This window comes from Gracilinanus agilis, chromosome 2, assembly GCF_016433145.1.
Source record: "Gracilinanus agilis isolate LMUSP501 chromosome 2, AgileGrace, whole genome shotgun sequence".
NCBI classification, from domain to species: domain Eukaryota; kingdom Metazoa; phylum Chordata; class Mammalia; order Didelphimorphia; family Didelphidae; genus Gracilinanus; species Gracilinanus agilis.
Genome location: NC_058131.1, coordinates 311,936,175 through 311,943,514, shown reverse-complemented (window position 1 = coordinate 311,943,514; position 7,340 = coordinate 311,936,175). Strand labels below are relative to the sequence as shown.

The window sequence follows — 7,340 nt, the reverse complement described above, 5'->3', positions numbered from 1 at the left end:
ATACAGACTTCTCATCTTGGAGTTCAGTGTTTTCTTCTAGATCTAACTTTAATCTACCTTTCTAGACCTTATCTTTCATTATTCACCCTTCCACATAAGCTAAATTTGTTTATTCATTTTTCCTTGAATATGCCTCTTGAAATCTTTTTTCCCTTTCCTTCTTTCTTCCCTCTCTTCTTTTCTTTCTCCCTTTCTCCTTCTCTCCTTACCCATATTCCTCATTTCCTCATTTCTTTCCTTCTTTTCTTTCCTTCCTTCTTTCTCACATTCAGTATTTATTAAGCTGTACATTAATGTAAATCACTATGCAGGATGCTATGGGGAATGCAAAAATTCATAGGATATTGTTAGTATCCTCAAGGAGTTTACAGTCTAGTAGAGGATATGATATGTACAAATATGATTATGATTAAAAAGCAGTATATAATATATTCCATGGACTGGACTGGATTTGATTCAAATCCTGTAGCTGACATTTACAAGTCAGTGGAACATGGGCAGCTTCTGAGACATTTCAGAGGGATGTTTGGGTATGTTTTGGTGTTGGCGTTCAGAGGAGGGGGAATTCACTCTTGACCATGGTGACTAGGGAAGTCTTCATGGAGCAGGTAGCAGCTCTCGATGTTTTAATTCTGCATTTACAGTTATACTCCTGTTCATTACCAAGAGCTTAAGGGTCTTTTAACAACATGCACATTACTAAATCATCTCCCTTTAATTTGATTGATAATTTTTGTTTCAACACAACAGGTCCATCCCAACAATTCCCCTTCCCTCCCAAACACAAATTTATCCCCTTAAAAAAATCAATTAAGCAAAACTGCTAGCAATTGTTCTTGGCAACACTTTGCATTTTTGTTATTTACCATTTATTAATAAAGAGGAGGGAAGAGGACTTTGACTTTAATCATTTGGGATCAGCATTGTCTGAACAGTTAGGTGACACAATGGATAAAATGCCAGGCCTAAAGTCAGGAAGATCTGAGTTCAAATCCTAGTTGTGTGATCTGGGCAAGTCACTTAACCTGTTTGCCTCAGTTTTCTCATCTATAAAATGAGTTGGAGAAGGAAATGTCAAACCACCTTTTCAAATTGCCAAGAAAACCCAAAATAGAGTCATGAAAAGTCGAACACAGCTAAAAGAACAAAACAATAAAAACCAGCATTTTCTATTGCATTTGACCTGAGTTTTGATGTCAGTATTGTCTTAATTTACCTTGTTGTAAATGTTGTGTATTCTCTTATTTTAGCTCTGCTTTCTTCATTTCTGAGTTTCTTTGATTTCCTCATATTTGTCTTTTCTTACGGCTACCTTTTACTACCTCCATGCTGTGACCATTGCAGTGAACCTGTCCTCACACCAGAGCACTGCTTTTCAAAAAAAACTTATCTTCCTCTCAGTGCCTGTGCACTGTCTGTCCCTCATGCCTAGAATAAGTTATTCCCACATTTCTCTGGATTCCTTCAAGATACAGCTCAAATATCACTTTCTGCAAGAGCCTTTCTTGCTTCTCTTTGCCCAGCCCAAGCTGCTAGTGCCTTCCCCTCTGAGATTACTCATCATCTGCAACAGTTAAAAAATAAAGTAAACTGAGGCACAGAAGTTCAAAGCATGATTGATTTATTGGGAAAGTGTGAATCTACCAATAAATAGAATCTTAGCTTTTTCGGTAAGCCGAGACCCCAAATGAGGGAAACAGTTATCTTTTATAGGATTCTGAGGAGTACAGAATAAACAGGGTAGGAAGCATCATGACATAACTGAGGCACAGGGAACAGGAAGATTGATTATTGAGCTCGAATTCAGGGAACCACATGACTAGCTAGAAGTTTGGTAGCAGGCACTAGCAATGACTCCTCCACTCTTCCTTCCCTGGGGCTAAGAAGTGTTCATTGTTCAAGTCCACTTGTGAGGTCACTGATAATGGCCTGACTTTTTGGACAGCAAACCAGATGTCCTTGAAGGATAGCTTGGTGGTATAGAGATATTAGGCCCAACTCCCTTGTTCATGTGCATTTTCAAGGGTTGAATAAATTCCCAGGGGCAAGAATAGATCAGTGATTAACAGAAGAGCACCTGATTTAACTCCTTTCAGACCAGCTGATTCTGAATTAAATTCAAAGAACTCTGATTTAAGCAATTGGTAGGATACAAGCAGTTAGAGAACATAAGCAATTACAGGACAAAATCAATTAACCGCAAATAGGATCAATAAGAAAATGATATAATTAATATTGATCACTTCACATCTAATCTGTACAGAATTTACTTTGTATCTGTTTCTTCTCTGTCTCCCCTATTAGAATGGGATCTCCTTGAGGGCAGGAACTACTTCTACTTTTCTTTTTTTTGGCCCCCAAAATTTTATGCTTTTTTAACTTTTTTTTTCTACCAGCATAGGATAAATGTTTTGTAAATTATTCCTAAGTGGCTGACCAATTTGAAATCTGCAAAGTCCAGCCACAAAGGTTCCTTGTAAAAGGAAGCTTTCCTTGATCACCGTAGTTGAAAGTGAGTTTTCTATCCTTTGAGTTCCTGTATTGCTTTGTTTGTACCTCTTTGGTGATAACCATCATATTTGTCTTCTCTTGTAACTATCTGCATGTGTGTTGTCTCTCCTTGAATATAGGGGCCGAGACTTCATCTTCTTTGACTTTCTACAGCACTGATCACAGTGCCTTCCATGGAATATGTTGAATGAATGAATGAATGAATGAATGCAGGGTGAGACCCAATCTGTCTGTCTGGCTCATCAGGAGGTGCAATGTGAAGATAAATGGTCTTTATTCATTTGGACACACCCTTTATGTGTTTATGTACCAGTGTCAGAATATAGCTTTTTTAGTAAATGTTCTCAGGTCATTCCAATCCCCATTCATTGATCATGGGTCAGTTAATTAGAATTCACTTTCTGTTTAGAACAAACAAGAAAATAAAATTATGATTGCTATTGATGAATAGGTATTATCAAAGCTATAATTCTAGTTGCTATGCAAATAGCTCTAGCCAAGCTGGGAGGCTCCAAGGTTGAAATTTCCAAAAGACCAAACAAAATCAGAAAATATACTCAAATTGTAGCCTGGTAGAAAAATACTCAACTTGGAGACCCGGGTTCAAGTTAGTGTTCTGTTTTTCACTCGTTATTTCTGATCTTTCCTTTTGGGGACCTTGGTTTCCCCATCTGTGAAATGAGAGCTTTTAATGTTCTTTTCTAGCTCTGATAGTTTGTGAATCTATGAGAACAGAGGCTCTGCTAAGTCAACAAGTGCTATTTATACAGTTTGTGAGATGGCTAAGGTTTCAAATCCACTGGCTTTGTGAGACTGCTTCCTTCATAGCTACTGAACTTTGTACATTCCTGGACTCAAGTTGTTGAAGTTCATTTCTCCTAGGTTTCTAGTCTGTTTGAGGGATGTGCAAAGAGGCCTGTAAAAAATATCTCACACACACACACACACACACACACTAAATAATTACATATACACATATATGTATTTATTTATATTTCATAATGCCTTGGCATTTCCTGTGAAGCTCAAGAGAAAGAATATGTTTTAGGGTAGATTGGATAAAGGGAATAGTACCAGAGTTAAAGAATGTCAGAACTCGAAGGGTCCTTGGAAAGCATTTAGGTCAATCCCCTCGTTTTACAGAGGAGGAAATTAAAGTTCAGGCTTATTTATTTGGTCAAAAAAACCAATCAACATTCCTCATATTATTAATTCACTTATCTCCTGGGTAGGTGCTGCCAAGGGAAAGCTAGTTTGTGGTGAGAAAGCCTGCCAGTGGCTTCTGCTATCTCCCTGCAGAGGAAGAAATACTACCCAAGTAGTCTCTCACAGATGACTGTGGTACATATAGCTTCTGTTAATGCCTGCCTCCCCACACTGCTCTGCACTGAGGATCTGAGTCACTGAGCCAGGGAGCAGTGATTATGAATAGACCATAATATTTGCCCCTTTATATTCTCCAGTATTCCTGACCCATGGCTCCTGTGACATTTCAGTGGCCCTTTGGTCTGAGAATTTCCGCCAAGGCGAGGCCCTCTGCTTTGGGCTTTTTAACGGATCACTTTAAGCAAGTTGGCCCTAACTTTAATGTATTCAGCAGACTTCTGATAATTGTGATAACCCTTATGGGTTGGTGAGCATAGAAAATTAGCCAAAAGATGATTGATCTTTTTTTATACGCAATTTTATCTTCAACCTTTTCTGGCTCTGTGTTATACCAGAGTAATAATTTCTTCTCCCAGGTATTTGCCAGTATCTAGATTTGCACATCTATTTACAGTTGCCTGGAAGCCTCATAATTACAATACAGCTGAAATGTCCATTTTCTTTCCCTGACTACAAATAGGGATCAATCGAATTTTAAATGACTGCTTACGGGCTAGCTTCCGATCATGACCTTTGTAAATGATTAGAGCTCACCACTGCTGCTATCTGCCTTGAAAGGCTAAGCGGGCAGGTCTGTCTAACTGGCATTTAATCTGGAAGAGAGCCAAAGATATTTGAGGTAAAAACTGAACGTGAGCTGGTGAAGAGATGGCATGCATGCCTTGCCGCCTTCTTATGAGCAATCATTTTTTAATCTGTCTTGTTATTGAGAAATATATGAATTAATGAACCTGTTGACAGCCATGCTTGACCTAAACATTAATCTGAATAATTTTAAGAGGGAAGTAGAGGCATACCTTAGCCAGATTGTAGTTAAAGGCATGCAAAAGAATCAACAGTTTTTAGAATTTAATTCAACTCAGTTTAACAAACATTTGTCAAGCATCTCTCATGTAGAAGGCACAAGGATTACAACAGAAGTCTCATTCTTTGTCCAATAAAAAGCTAAAACAATTCAATGAATTCTGTTTAACTCCACTACTAAAATTTTACATTTGAAGTCCGAGGAATTTCCAGGATAAAGAATTCTTAAAGAAAGGTGGTGGGGTTGTCTTGTCCATCAGTAACATTTTAGACTTCTGATTTTGTTTGGGACTTAAGTCCACAAGTCCTGCTCAGAAATTTTGATTTTTATACAGGAAAGTTAGCCACTTAGATGTTTTTGAAATGTGCCCTTCAGCCCATGTGATCTTTTTGTCAGAGGACGTATGTTTCATATGATGAGAGTGATATGATTGATGTCAAAAATCTGATTTCTGAGCAAAAGATTATATCTAACAAAACTCTCCCACATCCATATATGTCAGGATATGGGAAGGAGAAGAGAAGCCAGTATAAAATGAAACATTCAGAAATGTAACAGCTTTTGCAACTAAATACACATGCTATTTACTAAATCTGCCTCTCTTTTATAAATTGCTGTCTTTAGTCTCTGCCCAACTAGAGCAGGTTGGGAAGGATTTATCGTTTTCTGAATTTCATTTCCATGCAGTGACAAAGCATTTCCTTCTGTTTAGGAAGTCTGTGGAATATAAAGAACTTTGTTACCATCAAAGTTGTCCAGCAATGAAACATGCCATTTCACGAAGTGATGAGCTCCCCCTCATTGAATATATTAGAATCAGAAATAAGGGTTCCAAAGGTGATTCACATATTACATGAGGGGTTTGACTAATTGCCTTTTTAAAGTCCCTTGGAGATTCACAATTCTGTGCTTCTCAGGATTTTTGTGCCTCCCTTTGATTGGTACCTTCTTGGGTTTCTTGCAGATTACCTGTATGTAGTCCAAATAATATTTTGGTTCTAGGAATCAATTCTTTTTCTGTCTTACTTCTGTCAGAAACGTTAGTTTTGATTAATAAAACTGATATTCTTCTGCCTCATTAGGGAAGCTGGTCAGTGTGATGGCAGCCATAACTTTGCAAGCAGATACTCGTGACTGAGAAGAACCCAGTAAAAATGACTAATAGGCTCTTCCAGCTCACCTCGGAGGCAGTAGCATTATGTCTCACTGGAAGTTCTCCATTTCCAGGCAGGGGTCTCTGGGCTTCTTGCCTTGAAAATGAAGCAGCAGGCACTGTGGAAAGGTGAAGATCTTCCCTAAAGATTCCAGCAAACCCATCCACCTGACAGTCTTTTGGGGTCAATAAGGCAGGAATGACCCACGTAGTTTGAGAGGTGGACAGACCTGGCTCAAAGGTGGACAAGAAGGAAGTTGTCGAGGTTGTCACCATTGTGGAGATGCCCTCCCCATGGTCATTGGGCATCCTAGGCTATGTACTAACCCTGAGAGGCCTCCAGAGCTTCAAAACTATTTTTGCTGAACTTCTTAGTGATGAGTATAAAAGGCAATTATATAAAAACTGGCATAAGTCCAAGAAGAAGGCTTTCTTTCACCAAGTACTGCAAGAAGCAGCTGGAGAAAGATTTCAATAGCATGAAAAAATATAGCCAGGTCATCCGAGTCATTGCTCACACCCACATGAGCCTGTTCCTTCTGAAGTCTCACTTGATGGAGATCCAGGTGAATGGTGGCAGCGTGTCTGAGAAACTGGACTGGACCCGTGAGAAGCTGGAACAGCAGTGCCTGTGTCCACCGTGTTTGGGCAAGACGAGATGATGTCGTCGGTGTGACTAAGGGCACGGGTTGTGAAGATGTAACCAGCCGCTGACATGCAAAGAAACTGCCCCAAAAAACTCACTGAGGTCTGCGTAAAGAGGCATGTATTGGAGCTTGGCATCCTGCCTGTGTGGCCTTCTCTGTGGCTCCAGCCGGGCAGAAGAGCTACCGCCATCACACTGAGATCAATGAAAAGATCTATAAGAGTGGTCAGGGCTACCAGGTCAAGGATGGCAAGCTGATCAGAAATAACACATCAGCTGATTATGACCTGTCTGACAAAAGCATCAACCCTCTGGGAGACTTTGTCCACTATCATGAAGTGACCAATGATTTGACTTTATCATGCTCAAAGGTTGTGTTGTTGGGATCAAGAAGCATGTCCTCCCCCTGTGAAAGTCTCTGCTGATACAGACTAAGCATCGTGCCCTGGAGAAGATTCACTTGAAGTTTATTAATACTACCTTCAAATTTGGCCATGGTCGCTTCCAGATTGTGGAGGAGAAGAAAGCTTTCATGGGACCACTCAAAAAGGATCCTGTGGCTAAAGAAGAAGCTGTTTAATCTTTCCAGACAAATTCAGAACTGGTGGATTTTCAATAAATTGAAATTTTTTTTCCAATCTTGAAAAAATAATAAAAAATAAAATTGACTAATAGGAAATTGACACTCAGATTAAAAAGGCTAAGGAAGTGCACCAGTTGTCTTTCATAATTACAAGCCACCTGGCCTTGATGAACTGGGGAACTGGAAAAACCAGCAGATGTGATTGCTAAGTCATTTTCAGGAATCTTTGACAGATAGTTGAGAACTGGAATAAAAT

The 7,340-nt window shown here is 39.3% G+C and overlaps 1 pseudogene; it reads left to right on the top strand.

Moving 5' to 3' along the window:
* Window positions 1–5,900: 5,900 nt before the first annotated feature.
* On the top strand, window positions 5,901–7,115 carry LOC123235341 (annotated as a pseudogene).
* The last annotated feature ends 225 nt before the right edge of the window (window positions 7,116–7,340 follow it).